Raw genomic sequence first — 17,893 nt, 5'->3', positions numbered from 1 at the left:
ATGGTGCTAGCTTGGCCTTGCCCATAACGAACCCAATATGAATTTGGCCCTCGATGTCTACTGACTTGAGGTAGGTTACTGCTCCTATTGCTTTGACTGAAGCATCCCAGAATACACATAACTTTCTAGACTGAACGCTTTCAGGAGGAAAGTGGGTGTATGGTCTATGTATGTGTAGGTTAGATAAAGTCTTTAAAGAGTCTCTCCATGTTACCCATAATGTCTCTTTCTCAGGAGGTAGTGGAGAATCCCAATCACATGTGTCTGCAGTAAGCTCTCTAAGCAGAATCTTACCTTGGACGGTCACCGGTGCTGCAAACCCGAGTGGATCATACAGGCTGTTGATGGTAGATAGGGCACCTCGCCGAGTGAAGGGTTTTGGCTCTTGGTCGACCTGAAAGGTAAGGGTGTCAGTCTTGAGGTCCCAGTTGAGTCCTAGGCTGCGTTGCATAGGAAGGGAGTCTGTAGCTAAGTCCAGATCTTTGAAGTCACTGGCATAATCTTGAGAAGGGAAGGCCTCCATGACGACCTTGCTGTTTGATGCTATCTTATGCAGTCTAAGATTTGAAGAGGCAAGTGTGCTCTGAGTCCTCTTGAGTAGACTTATTGCAGCTTCAGGTGAAGAAAGTGATTTCAGACCATCATCTACATAAAAGTCTCTTTCAATAAACTGTGTAACGTCTTTCTCACGTTCTTGGGCGGATAGCTTAATGCTGCATACAGACGGTAATTTTTTGTGATGGAAAAAAAATGAAGTTTGAAGTGATGAAAAAAAACGACATGTTTGAAACTTCATTTTCAAAAACGATGAAGCATACACACCATCGTTTTGAAAAATGATGAACAAAGTGACGGCACTCTAAAGGGGAAGTTCTATTCGCCTTGAGGCTGCTTTTAGCTGGTTACTTGTTAGTAAAAGACGTTTTGTGCTTTTTTGTCTGTTACAGCGTGATGAATGTGCTTACTCCATTATGAATGGTAGTTTTACCTCCCGTCTCAAAACTTGCTTCTGGGCATGTGCGGGTATAAAACGTCATTTTTGCCCACACACGATCATTTTTTATGACACAAAAAATGACATTTTAAAAAATGACATAAAAAATTCGAGCATGTTCGATTTTTTTTTTGTCATTTTTCAGAAGACATAAAATGACATTTTGCCCACACACGATCATTTTAAATGACATTTTTAAAAATGTCATTTTATTTCATCACAGAAAATGACCGTCTGTACGCGGCATAAGTCCATAGATGGCAACAGCAGGGGATGGACTGTTACCAAAAACGTGCACTTTCATGCGGTATTCTGTAATGTCTTTAGTAGGGTCATTGTCTTTGAACCATAGGAATCTCAAGAAGTTCCTGTGTTCTTCCTTGACTTGGAAGCTGTGAAACATTTGCTGTATGTTTGCAACTATGGCAACTGCTTCCTTGCGGAACCTGATGAGAACACCAAGAAGTGTGTTGTTGTATCTGGTCCTTTCAGGAGGACATCGTTTAGTGAGACCCCTTCGTGCTGAGAGCTGGAGTCAAACACTACCCGGATTTTACCTGGCTTCTTGGGGTGGTAGACGCCGAAGATTGGTAGGTACCAGCACTCTTCATTGTCTTTTAAAGGTGGGGCTATCTCAGCATGGTCATCCTCAAACATCTTACTCATGAATGAGAAGAAATGCCCTTTCATTTCTGGCTTCCTTTGAAGATTGCGTTTAAGGGAAGAAAAGCGCTTTAAAGCTTGTTCTCTGTTGTTGGCAAGGCAGGGTCTCTGTGCTTTGAAAGGCAGGGGTGCAACCCAGCTGTTTTCATTGTTTTTGTGGAATCCCTGTCTCATTATTTCCAAGAAGATATGATCTTCAATAGATGGGGCAAGTTTGTGATCTTCTTTAGTCCCTTGGAAAACTGAGCATCCTAAACGATCTCTGTCTTCATCACAAAGAAGATTAGCGGTGTAAGGGTTGGAATGAATTACACTGGCAGGCTTCTCTGTTACGAGGAATCTGTTGGTGCAAGGCTGAAATAAGGATGGACGCCCACCCTCTAGTGTCTTTCTAAAGAGAGAGTTCACGCTGGTTGTTTTGTGAACACTCCCTAGGCATACGTTGCCTATGATGACCCATCCGAGATCTAGCTTCTGGGCATAGGGGGAGTTGTGGGGACCATTGATTTGTTTTCTCACCTTGTGAACTCTGATGATGTCCCTCCCAAGGAGAAGTGCTATCTCAGCCTGGGGATCCAGTTCAGGGATGAGGTGTGCTATGCCCTTCAGATGTCTGTGATGAAGTGCCACCTCTGGTGTAGGGATCTCCTCTCTTTCAGTTGGGAACTGATTGCACTTGATTAGAGTTGGCAGAGGCAGGATTGTCTGACCATCGAAGGATTCGATTTGGTAACCGATGGCTCTTCTCCCAGTTTCTTCACTTACCCCTGTACAAGTCTTGAGTAAGTATGAAGAGTTTGCTTCCTTGATTTTAAAGGTGTCAAAGAAGGTTGAGCTGGCGAGTGATCTGTTGCTTTGATCGTCCAGGATCACGTATAGCTTCACTGCTTTTTCTCTGTGGCCTGTGGAGTAAACTGTAACAAGACAAATCTTAGAGCAGGATTTGTTAGACGAACCTTCTCCACATACTTGGGTGCACTGGGGTGTAACTACAGGAGGTACTGTGTCTTGTTGCTCCCCGCCGTGCTCTTCCACCTGGAGTGAGGGGGTAAGAGTCCATGGCGCTGGCCCTGGATGTAGAGCTTTGTTGTGTTCTGTGCTGTTACACTCAGAGCAGTTGATGCTCACCTTACAGTCTTTACCGATGTGAGAAGTTGATGCGCAGCACCTGTAACAAAATTCTGTTTTCTTTGAGGAAGGTTCTGCGATCTTGGAGAGTCTTTTCTCTAAAACCTCTGCACTTTGACAATGAATGAGGCATCTTGTGAAGAGGGCACTCTCTGCTTGGATTCTCAGCTGGAGATACACTTGTTTTGCGTACTGCAACAGGTGTGACTTTGAAGTTGCGGGTTAGAGCAGCCTTACTTGGCCTAGGGCAGTGTTTCTCAATTCCAGTCCTCAGGCCCCCCCAACAGGTCAGGTTTTCAGGATTTCCATTATTTTGCACAGGTGATTTGATCAGTTTCACTGCCTTAGTAATCACCACAGCCTTTTCATCTGAGGGAAATCCTGAAAACCTGACCTGTTGGGGGGGCCTGAGGACTGGAATTGAGAAACACTGGCCTAGGGAGAGCAGAGTCAGATGATGAGATGTCAAAACTAGGATCATTTTTAACCTTTGCTTGATGGCGAATAAAGTCCACAAAATAAGAGAATGGTGGGAAGGGAACATTGTGCCTTTGCTTGTAGTTGGAGCCTCGTGTAATCCAGGCTTCTTGAAGGCTGTAAGGTAGCTTCTGCACTATAGGGTTAACACCACGGTGTCAGGGAAGGTTCCCCCTGCTGTTGTTACTGCTATGTTATCCTTGGGCTGCAGTACTGGCGTCCACCAGCGGGGCGTTCTTAGCAGTGTGGAGCACACAGCCCTTCCTGCGTTCAGGTGTGACCTGAATGCAATCAGCACGCCTCTATAAATACCCGGCGTGTGTAATCACTCCTCGCCCTGGTATCGTCATACCTCCTGGACCTGAGCTTGTATTTGACCCTGATTTCTGGACCTGATCCCTGATCCCTGCCTGGACTTGTCCTCCCTGTGTCCTGATTCCTGTCCCCATCCACTGACCTCCCATGTGTATGACCTTGGCTTGGCTCGTTTATGAATACGGTATTCCCCTTTATTTGTACATACTGTTTTGTCGTTTTATTGTGCACTGGTGGTTCACACATTTGTAAATAAACACCTTTATTTCACTACTCACCTTGTTTGGTTCCTCTGTGCGGTCACACAGTCTGATCTACCAGCATTCCTGACAGTATACCAGGGCCCTCCCTGACCAGACGTGCCTGCATTGAGGAACCATCCTGTTGCGGTGCGTTTTTTGAAGATGGATTTCAATGAAATCACTTACTTTTCTCTGCTGGCAGAGGAGGATGAGGAATATTGTCGCCAGGTTTTTGAGGGATGGACAAGTGACCAGCTGATGGAAGCCATCCGATCAGCCCATTCCATGGTGGATCAGGGTTATATGTCTTATGATGATGTTCAGGCATTAATCCGTTTGTGTGTAAAGCCAGCTCTGTCATTTATTCCTGATGGCAGTGACGATTTCTCTCCCCCCTTCAGTCATGACCAAGTTGAATCCCTGGTGTGGTTATTAGAGGATGATCCAGTTTCTTTTGATGAACATTATTCCTCCTGTCCCCAGCAGAAGTTGTCTGAGTGCATTAGTTCAGTGCAGTCTCTGATTAGACAAGGTGTGTGTGAATCTGCTTTTGTTCAGCCTGTGCTGCAGGCCTGGTCAGATCTCCTGATTCCAGCAAATCCACCTGTTTCCAGCCCTGCCATTAACCACTCACCTTCCCAAAGATCCATCTGTCCATCACCAATGGCAACCCCAGTTGAAGCTCAGTATACACTGCTTCCCACCAGATACCAATATCCAGTCTCTGCTCCCTGTACCTATCCTGTATACAACCCACCTGTCTCTTCTCAGCCGCCTACTAACCCACAAAAACTTCCTCCAGCTACTGTTCCCTCTACTCTGCCATATCCCAATCCTCCTTTCCAGTCCGCTGCACCCCTTACCTACAGAGCTTCTGTGGCTAAGCCCAAGAAAAAACGAAAGTTTTTCCCAACCAAGATGATCCTGCCAGTAACCCAACCTGTAGCCACACCAACCAACCTGCTCCAGTCTGCTTGCATGCCAGCTGAACCTGATTCTGCCAAACCTCTACCTGCTATGCGGCCAGTTTGCCAGCCTGATCCTGTATGCCAGCCTGAAGTTGCTGTGCCAGTTTGCCAGCCTGAAGTTGCTGTGCCAGTTTGCCAGCCTGAAGTTGCTGTGCCAGTTTGCCAGCCTGAAGTTGCTGTGCCAGTTTGCCAGCCTGAAGTTGCTGTTTCAGTGCCATCTGCCCTGCCTGTTTCAGCGCCATCTGCCCTGCCTGTTTCAGTGCCATCCGCTGCCCAGTCTGAGGTGTCCCTGCCCGCTGCCCAGCTCGACGACCCAGAGTTTGCTGCCCAGCTCGACGTCCCGGAGCCTGCTGCCCAGCTCGACGTCCCGGAGCCTGCTGCCCAGCTCGACGTCCCGGAGCCTGCTGCCCAGCTCGACGTCCCGGAGCCTGCTGCCCAGCTCGACGTCCCGGAGCCTGCTGCCCAGCTCGACGACCCGGAGCCTGCTGCCCAGCTCGACGACCCGAAGCCTGCTGCCCAGCTCGACGACCCGGAGCCTGCTGCCCAGCTCGACGTCCCGGAGCCTGCTGCCCAGCTCGACGTCCCGGAGCCTGCTGCCCAGCTCGACGTCCCGGAGCCTGCTGCCCAGCTCGACGTCCCGGAGCCTGCTGCCCAGCTCGACGTCCCGGAGCCTGCTGCCCAGCTCGACGACCCGGAGCCTGCTGCCCAGCTCGACGACCCGGAGCCTGCTGCCCAGCTCGACGACCCGGAGCCTGCTGCCCAGCTTGATTTGCCCCTATCTGCATCCCAGCTTGATGTACTTTTTGCCCAACTTAAGATTTCTGTACCCGCTGCCCAGCTTGAGCTGCACTTTGCCCTGTTAAAAGTCATGGACTTTCATCCGGCCCAACCTGATGTGACTTTATCTGCTGCCCAGCTTGACACCACGGACTTTCCCCAGCAACATCTAATTGGAGCGTCCGGAGGCCGCCCCTTTGGGGGGGGGGTACTGTCAGGGAAGGTTCCCCCTGCTGTTGTTACTGCTATGTTATCCTTGGGCTGCAGTACTGGCGTCCACCAGCGGGGCGTTCTTAGCAGTGTGGAGCACACAGCCCTTCCTGCGTTCAGGTGTGACCTGAATGCAATCAGCACGCCTCTATAAATACCCGGCGTGTGTAATCACTCCTCGCCCTGGTATCGTCATACCTCCTGGACCTGAGCTTGTATTTGACCCTGATTTCTGGACCTGATCCCTGATCCCTGCCTGGACTTGTCCTCCCTGTGTCCTGATTCCTGTCCCCATCCACTGACCTCCCATGTGTATGACCTTGGCTTGGCTCGTTTATGAATACGGTATTCCCCTTTATTTGTACATACTGTTTTGTCGTTTTATTGTGCACTGGTGGTTCACACATTTGTAAATAAACACCTTTATTTCACTACTCACCTTGTTTGGTTCCTCTGTGCGGTCACACAGTCTGATCTACCAGCATTCCTGACACACGGGCTGTGTCCAAAAAGGCAAGGCCTGGCAAGTCTCCTTCTGATTTGGCTATTTGGAGTTCTGTCACCAGGTCACTCAATTCTCTCAGCTTCTGGTAGCCTTTGTTAGGAATTTTTAAAAAGAGAGTTTTCCAGAACTTCTGGGGAACCGTAACATTCATCAATCCTCTCCCATTCATGCTCAGCCCTTTGGTTGGGTAATTAATGTTAATGTCTCTGATTCTCCTTGCATGCTCTGATGACTCATTCCCCAGTGATTGGACTAAGAGATCGGCTTCCTCACTTGCTTTAAAACCAAGATCTTTAATTGCATTTCTGAAGGACGAACGCCATTCTCTATAACTTTCAGGGCGATCGTTAAACTTTGCAAGTCCTTTTGCTAACAGTTCACGTCGTGCTAAGAGCTTGAAGAAATCTGGCATACCTTGATCGTTGTGTGAGTAGCCAGGGGGCACTTTGTTGTGCCAGGAACTTGGAGTAGATGCGGTCATCAGAGATGCTGTCGCTGGGTCTTTTAACCTGTTGTTCTTCATTTTCGACTTGGTCAACTGGGACGTAGTGCTTTGATAGCCTGGATGCAGAATCTGCTGAAAACTGACTAAGTGCAGGTTTACTTTCTTGCTTGATATAAGGCGTGTGAATGGCGGGAGTTGATTCCGCTCTTGGCGCTGTAAGCGGACAGTTGTCTGGTTTGGCGTGTCGCCGCACATATTCTGAGGTACGCTCTGTACTGTCATGAGGAACGGATTCTTCCCCTAGCACGTTGCTGCGCCGCTCACTGGTGGGCTTTGCAAGTTCTTCTAGGATGTCTGCCTCGGCTGCAGCAGCCGCTGACTCCTTCTCTGCAGCTAGTTTCTCTAATGCAGTTTCCATGCGTAACTTCTCAAATGCAGTTTCCATGCGTAACTTCTCAGATTCAGTTTCCATGCGTAACTTGTCTAATTTGATTTGCATCTCTTTTTCAGCAAACCTAGCCTTTACTTCGGCCTCTTTTGCTGCAAAGTCAGCTTTCACCTTTGCAGATTCTGCTTTTGCGCGAGCAATGGCGATTGTTTCTCTTTTCACTGACCTCCTTGAGCTCGTGGAGTAAACTTCTGACCTTGTCACTTGGTGCTCTGACTTTGTCTGCGACATGGTGTCTAGCTGTATATGGAAGCTGTGGCTCTGATGTCTCTTTGGTAGTTCTATGTGGTAGCTGTGCGTAGAAGCCTTGGTTTCTATGGCGTTCTGTATGCTGGCCGTGCTTAGAAGCCTTTGTTTTGCTAGAAGTTCTGTATGCTAGCCATGTTTAGAAGCCTACGTTTTACTGTTATGCCCCTCACTACACGTGACTGATGTGTATTCGGGCACACTGATAACTCTTCTCATACTAATGCATTCCAGTAGGCGCGGAATCCTTATGAACTTTTATTAGCACAAGACAGAGTAAAACTGTAATAGATACAAACAGATTACAATTAATAAACAATAATACAATTAGAGCCTCCCTATCTATCTATCTAGAGAGACAAAGTTGCACGTACCGTAGACGCATCGATATGGCTGACGTGAGATAGAACTCAGCAGACATGTGCTTGCTTCCAAGGAAAAATGGAAAAAGAAGCTCTGGAGGTGCTGCAAAGCCTCATGGCATAGAAATACGGAAGCTTGCATGAACCAAACTAATGAACTATTCTAGCTGACTATATTAAAATAGAACTGGTGCAATTAAACAGAAGGTCCACTAGATGGCAGCATTGATTTAATTCAAACTAAAGTCAAAACTATGAAGACGATGAGCCTTATGAATGAAGGCATGACAATGTTAATGAGGAGGTGGAGACTCAGCTCCTTGCACAGATGGAAAGGGCTGCAAGGGCTGGGACAGTGATAATAATGGGGGATTTTAACTACCCAGAAATTTACTGGAATAATGGCATTGCTGGGTCAGTTAAAGGACAAAAATTTAAAAACCTATTGCAGGACAATTTTATGGTCCAGTTTATTGAGGCTCCAACTAGGAATGATGCCCTGTTGGACCTGGTAATCTCAAACCATGCAGAGCGTATTACTAATGTTCAGATAAAGGAACACCTGGGTAGCAGTGATTTCATTTAATGTTAACTATAAGCAAGAAATACATACAGGAAAGATAAAAACACTCAATTTCATGAGAGCACATTTTCCAAGGATGAGGGTTGCTCTCCAGGACTTGGATTGGGAGGGACTATTGGCACAGATGAACACAGAACAGAAATGGGAATTCTTCAAAAAGACTGTGTGGAACCTCACGGCAAAGTATGTTCCCATGGGCAATAAGTTTAAAAGGCTAAAAATAAAACCTATGTGGCTCACGGTCAAAGTTAAAAAAGCTATAAACAAAAAGAAAATAGCCTTTAAAAAATATAAAAATGAAGGAACACTAGTGTTGTTTAAATGTTACAAAGAATATAACAGGATATGTAAAAAGGAAATCAAGGATGCAAAAATTCAAAACGAACGACAGATTGCAAAAGATAGTAGGACAAACCCCAAGAAATTCTTCAAATATATTATTAGTAAAAAGGTGAAGTCCGAGCATGTAGGCCCCTTACAAAATAATCTAGAGTGGGTGACTGAGGACAAAGAGAAGGCAAATTTATTAAATGCTTTCTTCAGCTCTGTGTATACAATGGAGCATGGGGGAGCTCATGTCCATAATGGGGGTGGGAGTGACACAGCCCCAAATGATACACAATGGCTCAAAAGTGATATGGTCCAGAAATATTTAGACAGAATAAAGGTGGATAAAGCACCTGGACCAGATGGCATCCACCCACGGATCCTAAAAGAATTGAACTCTGTAATTTCAAAGCCACTGTATCTAATATTTAGGGACTCATTCAAGACAGGAATAGTACCACTGGATTGGCGCAGGGCCAATGCGGTGCCCATATTTAAAAAGGGAACAAAGTCTTTACCAAGTAACTATAGACCTGTTAGTTTAAATCGGAGTTCCACCTAAAAATGGAACTTCCGCTTAACCCACTCCTCGCCCCCTTACATGCCACATTTGGCATGTAATTTTTTTTTGGGGGGGGGAGTGGGGGCTTCAGGAGAAGGGGACTTCCTGTCCCACTTCCTCCTTCTGCCGAGGGTCTGGAAAGGCGATTAGCTTAATCGCCTTCTTGCAGCCCCTCCCTATAGGCGAGCGCCTGTCCAATCAGACGGCGCCGCGCCGCTCGCGCATGCGCAGCGCAGTGGGTGCCCGGCCGTGAAGCCGAAAGCTGTCACTGCCGGGTGCCCACACTAGGAATGAAGGGGGGGCGAGGAGCGGAGCCCCGGCCGGCGCGTCGCTGGAGCCGTGGAGCAGATAAGTGTCTGATTATTAAAAGCCAGCAGCTACACTTTTTGTAGCTGCTGACTTTTAATAAACTTAAAAAAAGGCTGGAACTCCCCTTTAACTTCTATAGTTGGGAAGATACTGGAGAGATTAATAAAAGACCACATGGATGAGTTCTTGCTGGAAACAAACTATTTAAGCAGCAGACGGCATGGATTCATGAAAGACAGAAGTTGTCAGACAAACCTGATTTCCTTTTATGAAGAGGTAAGTAAAATCATATACGTATATACTCATATAAAAGCGAAATAGCAGCACATTTCAGTAACCAATGTAAGGAGTAAATACTCTGTATACAAATTAATAAAATAGCAGTGATTGTATAGTATATGCAATGATAATAGTATATGGGGCATCCTATCAATGCTCAGCGCGTTTCGTGTTACTCAAACACTTCATCAGGGGCAGGTGCATCCACTATTGTGGAACTAGGATTGAGAGGTATGTGCTACTGCAATTCAGAAGAGGCCGCTAAGGTAGGCTGTCTGTCCCGGGAGCTGAGGAAGCCACACTGCACGCGGGGTGAACACCCAACTGCAAATTCCCTAAGAAACTGGATTCTTCATGGTGTTAAAATAGTAACATAGTGTGAGGCTCCCATGGAGTCTCGTGTGCATATGTAGCAACAAGTTGTACAAAAGATGTGCAACATAGCTAATGGTGCAAATAGAGAGATTGTGAAAATATAGGCGCTCGGAAGGTATCCAGCCTGCCCGCAGGTAACTCCCAGCATGACGCTAGGCAAGATGAAGGAAGAGAGGAGCATTACCTTCAGCTATGTAGTGTAAGGACCTGCCTGCCCCATTCACACCTGAGTGTTTTCAGCTCGTAAAACGCTCATCTCAAAAGTTACAAAATGCCATTAATTTCAATGGCACCTGAAGTCATATGAGCGTTTTGTCACCTGAAGCGAAACACCTGAAGTTCATGAGCATCTTTTTTGTCAGACAAGCCCTTTTGGCCACATAAACTTCAATAGAAATGCCTGACTTGAGCAGAAAAACGCTCATAAAACACCCGTAAGAACGCTCAAATAGCGTCTCTCCAACCCCAAATTTCCTCTCCCTCTTCTCCCCCTAGTGCTATAAATTGGCTAAACAAAACGCCTGAAGCTGTAAAACGCTTGTAGTACACTTCTAAAATGCTTTAACCACTTAAGGACCGCCTAATATATACGATATGATATACGTCGTAAGAATGGCACGGCTGGGCACAATCACGTACCTGTACGTGATTGTTAAATGCCCAGCCGTGGGTCGCGACCCGGTCCGAAGCTCTGTGACCGCGGCCGCGGGACCCGCGGACCCGATCGCCGCCGGAGTTCCGCGATCGGTCCCCGGAGCTGAAGAACGGGGAGAGCTGTGTGTAAACACACCTTCCCTGTTCTTCACAGTGGCGCTGTCATTGATCGTCTGTTCCCTGATATAGGGAAAGGCAATCAATGACGTCACACGTCCAGCCCCGCCCCCCTACAGTTAGAAACACATATGAGGTCACACTTAATTATTATTTTTTACCAAAAATAGGTATAAGAATACGTATCGGCCTAAACTGAGGAATTTTTTTTATATATATATATATATACATATTTTTTGGGGATATTTTATAGCAAAAAGTAAAAAATATTGATTTTTTTTCAAAATTGTCGCTCTATTTTTGTTTATAGCGCAAACAAAACAAACTGCAGAGGTGATCAAATGCCACCAAAAGAAAGCAACTAACAACTCGGCTGAATGTAATGTTAAACATTTTTTTTTGGGTGAACCCCCGCTTTAAGTGGTTAATAAAGCTTAAAAAAACACCTGAAAAACGTCTGAAAATGATATGCTCAGGTGTGAATGCAGCCTCAATAGAAAGTGTTTAGGTTTCACGTCATATTATATTAATTTGATATATCTAAAGGAAAAAATCTAAAGAAAATTGTGTAGTGTGTATCCAGCAGGATCACCAGGTCAAAATAAAAGAAAGAGCCTAAAAAATTAAAACGAATGCAGCCGTGATCTTCTAAGGATTGCTAAGCTGCAATATAATAAAAACCAATGGCCATTACTCCATACTAATGCCGCGTACACAAAATCGGAAATTCCGGTAAGAAAAGTTTGATGTGAGCTTTTGGGAGAATTGTAAAAAAAATTGAGAGCTGGTTCTCAATTTTTCCGACGGGAAAAGTTCTTGTTGGAAATTCCGATTGTCTGTGTGCAATTCCGACGCACAAAAAAAACACGCATGCTCGGAATCAATTCGACGCATGCTTGGAAGCATTGAACTTCATTTTTCTCGGCTCGTTGTAGTGTTGTACGTCACCGCGTTCTTGACGGTCGGAATTTCAGACAACATTTGTGTGACCGTGTGTATGCAACACAAGTTTGAGACAAAATTCCGTCTGGAAAAAAATCCACGGTTTTCTTGTCGGAATTTCTGATGTGTACGCGGCATTAGACATCTCTGCTGCCCCCTCTCTCCTCCGCACCCATCAATCAACAATACACAGCTTCATGCATTGCATGAATCTATGTATTGTTGCCGCTGCCGCTCACTATTCAGGTGTCCGGCCCCCTGTTGAGCGCCGGCCATCTGAATAACAGCGGTGGGTATGTTTTGGTTTTGGTCACTTACAACTCCATCTCCTCCGCTCCTCTCCCTCTTTCTGTTGGGGTACCCCAAGGCTCCGTCCTTGGGCCCCTCCTATTCTCACTCTATACCTCCTCCCTGGGCCAGTTGATAACCTTCCATGGCTTCCTCTATGCTAAAAACACCCAGATTTATCTCTCCACTCCTCACAGATCTCACGGTCTTACTGAAGGACATATCGGTTTGGATGTCACACCACTCCCTCACACTCAATCTTTCTAAAACTGAACTTGTTATATTTTCTCCTTCATGGTCCCCCCCTCCCCCATGACTTTACCATTAATATCAACAGCACAACCATTGGTCCCTCCACACATGCTAGGGTTCTGGGTATAATCTTTGACTCTGACCTCTCCTTCAGCCCCACATCCAATCACTGGCTAAATCGTGCTGCCTTAACCTGCACAACATCTCCAGAATTCGACCCTTCCGGACTAATGACACCACAAAGCAACTTATTCACTCCTTGATTATTTCCCGCCTTGACTACTGCAACTCTCTCCTTAATGGCCTACCCTTACACAGGCTCCTCCCCCCTTCAGTCTATTATGAATTCTGCTGCTAGACTAATACACCTCATTAACCGATCCGTGACTGCTGTTCTCTGCCAATCCCTTCACTGGCTTCACCTACCCCACCGTGTAAAATTCTAAATGCTAACCACAACATACAAGTCCATTCACAACATCGCCCCCAGCTACAACACCAACCTCATCTGCAGATATCGGCCAAATCTCCTGCTCTCTAGCTCCCTTGTTACCTCCTCATATGCGTGCCTTCAGGACTTACCCAGAGCCTCTCCCATCCTCTGGAACTCCCTGCCCCGGTATTTCTGATCAGCCCCTACCCTGTCCACCTTAAAGCGGGAGTTCACCCGAAAAAAATGTTTTAACATTAGATTGATGCTCATTTTGTCAAGGGGAATCGGGTAGTTTTTTTTTTAAATCTAAGCAGTACTTACCGTTTTAGAGAGCGATCTTCTCCGCCGCTTCCGGGTATGGTCTTCGGGAGTGGGCGTTTCTATTTGATTGACAGTCTTCCGACAGGCTTCTGACGGTCGCATACATCGCGTCACGAGTAGCCGAACGTCGGTGCGGCTCTATACGGCGCCTGCGCACCGACGTTCGGCTACTTTCGGAAAATCGTGACGCGATGTATGTGACCGTCGGAAGCCTGTCGGAAGACTGTCAATCAAATAGGAACGCCCAGTCCCGCAGCCCATACCCGGAAGCGGCGGAGAAGATCGCTCTCTAAAATGGTAAGTACTGCTTCAATTTTAAAAAAAAACTACCCGGTTCCCCTTGACAAAATGAGCATCAATCTAATGTTAAAAATTAACTTTTCGGGTGAACCTCCACTTTAAGGAGATCCCTGAAAACTCATTTATTCAGGGAACCCTATCCCACACCTACCTAACAACTGTCCCCGAGCCACCCCCATCAAATCATTCTCTGCAGCTATTACCTTTTGTACCACCACCCCCTCCCTTTAGAATGTAAGCTCTATGAGCCGGGCCATCCTGTACCTTCTGTATTGAACTGTTCTGTAATTGTGCTGTCCCCCCTCTACATTGTAAAGCGCCTTGCGTAAACTGTCCCCTCCGCTCCTCCCAGGACCTCCTGCTCTCCAGCTCTCTTGTTACCTCCTCCCATGCGTGCCTTCAGGACTTCCCCAGAGCCTCTCCCATCCTCTGGAACTCCCTGCCCCGGTATTTCTAATCAGCCCCTACCCTGTCCACCTTAAGGAGATCCCTGAAAACTCATTTATTCAGGGAAGGCTATCCCACACCCACCTAAGAACTGTCCCCGAGCCACCCCCATCAAATCATTCTCTGCAGCTATTACCTTTTGTACCACCACCCCCTCCCTTTAGAATGTAAGCTCTATGAGCCGGGCCCTCCTGTACCTTCTGTATTGAATTGTACTGTAATTCTGTTGTTCCTCCTATACATTGTAAAGCGCTGTGTAAACTGTTGGCGCTATATAAATTGTGTATAATAATAATAATAAATGGTTGCTTTTGGTTTAATGAATCCTTACTGCATTGAATGGTGTTTCTATATAACTTGCCTAGAATTTAGCTTTAATAAAGCCGTAGAAGCCAGGAATGTCCTTAATGTATATGAAAAGGGTGCAAGCGAGGCTCTGATGAAGATGGATGAGATGGGCTGATTTCCAGTGGCTCATTTACACATAGCTAGAAGATATACTGCAGGTGTGTGACATCACAGTCATCGGCTCTCCTGGAATAAAGACAGATTTCACTTCATTCCTGCCAAAGCTGCGGAGGTGACTGCTTCTCCCTGCTGCACCGGACACATCCACATAGTAGACTGGAATTCATTTCTTCTCTATTTCTTATTTTAGCCTTACTATCACTCCTACTGTTATGTCATTAGACATGCATTAGAGTAATTGACAATGAGAAGTTGTGCAAATAACTCTGTAGCAAGCTGAAGGCTGTTGTTGTATAGTCAGTGTTAGGAATAATGCTCCTCATTTACACCTTTGTGCTGTCTCAACAAGGAGGCACGCAGCTAAAAGCATACAAGCCAATGATGCCGGGGTGTGAGGATATAGAGCAAGCCACTCTGACGCTTCCTACCGACGCAGTTTTCTGCCATTGTAAACTTTTGGAATAAAATAAAAAAAAATCTAGAAGAACATTTCTTGACAACTTTCAAAAAAAGAAGAGTGGATCTTATTTTATTTTTTTGACGCTTTTAAAAAAATAATAGCTAGCCCCAGTGGATACAAGACTTGGCTTACCTTTTTATTATTATCATATATATATATATATATATATATATATATATATATGGTTTTTTTTGTTTTTTTTTAAAGTGGATGCAGAATGTTCTCTCCTGTATAGTAGAGTGATCTGTACACTGGAACATCGATTTCTTGCCGTAAGACAACCACATGTGACAGTTCTGCATTGCTCTAGCTGGCTGTGTCTTTCCACTAAGAGGTGAGTGAGCTCTGTCTCATTTTTATGGCTGTTGTACTATATTGCACGTGGGATGGTTTTACGAAAGCCTGGATAAACTTTACTTTTTATGGGTGTATTTAATCACTTGCCTACCTGGGCAATTTTTTATTTTTTTTTGCACACATATAAACATTTGCATTTTGTGCTAGACATTACTGTAAACCCCTTTAAAAAAAAGTATATCTTTTCTGAAAGGAAAAACCCTGGAGAATAAAATGGTGGTAGTTGCAATTTTTTTTATGCAATATTCTAGGGCCGAAACAACTAATCGATTAATCGACAACTAATCGATTATGAAATTAATCGATTACAATTTTCATAATCGATTAATCAGCCAGTAACATAATGGGGTTAAAAAAACTAAAATTAGCCCTTTATAGTACAAAAAAGCAAATCGCTACTGTAAATATTACTTTCACTGTCCCACAGTAAAAAAATGAACCCCCTTACAATAGCGATTATTTGCTCTTTTTGTACTTATTTTTGTTTTTTTAACCCCATTATGTTACTAAACATCTCAGGCCGGGGTCACACCTCTGTTTTTTGGTGCTTTTTGCAGAAACACACTACAGTTCATTTACATGTTTTCCTATGGGACACGTTCACATCCATGATTTTTTTTCTGCTGCTGCGTATTTGGAAAGGGCAAGGACTTTTTAACGCAAAACTGTGCTATTTTTTTTTTGGGTTCAATATACTTAAAGGGGGAGAAGCTGCAGAAAAGCATGTAATGTGTTTTTGCGGCAATTTGTGTTTTGTAATCTGCCCAACAACAAATTGGCCCAATTTTTTTTTTTTAAATGCATTTTTTTTTTTAAGGCTATTATCCAATTAATCGAAACAATAATCGGCCAACTAATCGATTATGAAAATAATCGTTAGTTGCAGCCCTACAATATTCGCTCATTTATTTATCAAAGCATATTTTCAAGAAAAAAATTCAGTAAAATAAATGATATGAAAAATATGAAAATATTATATTATATGAAAATATTATACTATATTTTTTTGGGGGGGGGGGGGAATATAAAAGATTGAGCTGCATCAAGTAAATAGATACCAAACGTGTCAAGCCTTCAAATTGCACACACCTGTAATTTTGCAAAAAAAATCCTCTATAGATGATGCTTTAAAGTGGTTGTACAACCACTTTTACTTACAGATAAGCCTATATTAAAGGAGTTGTAAAGGAAAAAAATGTTTTTGCTGAAATGACTGTTTACAGGGTATAGAGACATAATAGTTAACTGATTCCTTTTAAAAACTATTAAAAATAGATAAAAATCAATCATATAATGTACCTGTAGTTTCTAGTTTCGTTTTTGCATCTAGTTTTGTTTTTGCATGTTATTTCCTGCCTCTGTGTTATACAGAGCCATAGAGCAGTGATGGTTTGGAAAACGAAACTAGAAACTCCCAGTACTGTGGTCACCAGGAAACAGACAACCAGGAAGTGTCCAGAACAGAGAAGAATTACAGCAACATCAGAGCAAAAACGAACAATGAGGACATGAAACCAGTACTGCAGTAAGGTAAAGGAAGCTATTTAGCTAACAAAAAAAATATTTCCTTTAGTGACCCTTTAAGGCTTACCTGTAGGTGCTGGAAATATCTCCTAAACCTCCACAGTTTAGGAGATATTTACAATAGAGTCGTGCGCCGATGTCTACGGCGCATGCGCCATAGACAACGGCGCAGGCGCACTTTAGAAACGGCGATCGCGCCGTTTCTAAAGGAGGTTATGCCGTTTAAGAAAAGTTTTTTGGGGACTTTGAGCGAGGCACAAGACACGCGGTAGGAGAAATTTTAAAATTGTTTAATTGCCATATAAACTTGCCTCGCAAATCCTTACTTGCAACACTGCTTATTTAGAACTATTTATACATACGCTATGCGTTTGCTCCTGATGAGTGGCAACTGGCCACAAAACGCGTCGACCCTGTCATCATGTTCCCAACACATAGCTTGACCTCAACTGTGATTCATTTGTATCCTAAAACCCATTTGTATCCATTATTCAATAAGCATTGGCTTTTTATACTAGTTACTTCCATGGGATGCCATGCGATTTCCGATGCGTGCATGTACATACATGAATTCTTCTTTTTTTGTATGCCATTGTCCTGTGTGTATAGATAAAAATACTCATGTTCAATTCTTTGTTTACATGGCAATCAAACAACTTTTTAATTTCGCCTCACTCAAAGTCCAAAAAAAAACCCCTTTCTTATTTCTGATTTAGGGATGGAGGTTCATCATGCACCTTATTTAAAGTCCCACAACCCCCTTGCTTTCCTTTTACATACATGTGATCGCCCTACACTGCGCATTTTTTATGAGGTGTGTACAGGGATGCCGGGGGGGTCTTTATACCTTTTTTACATTTTTATTTTTTTAAAATATTTTTTTTTACTTTTTATCTTTATTGCTATCACAAGGAGGCTAACAAACCCCTTTGTGATAGCATAGGCCAGTGATGGAGAACCTTGGCACCCCAGATGTTTTGGAACTACATTTCCCATGATGCTCAACTACACTGCAGAGTGCATGAGCTTCATGGGAAATGTAGTTCCAAAACATCTGGGGTGCCAAGGTTCACCATCACTGGCATAGGCAGTTGACAGGTCCTCTTTATGGAGAT

The sequence above is a fragment of the Rana temporaria genome, chromosome 3 (genome assembly GCF_905171775.1).
Source record: "Rana temporaria chromosome 3, aRanTem1.1, whole genome shotgun sequence".
Lineage (NCBI taxonomy): Eukaryota > Metazoa > Chordata > Amphibia > Anura > Ranidae > Rana > Rana temporaria.
This window is presented reverse-complemented; position numbering follows the sequence as displayed.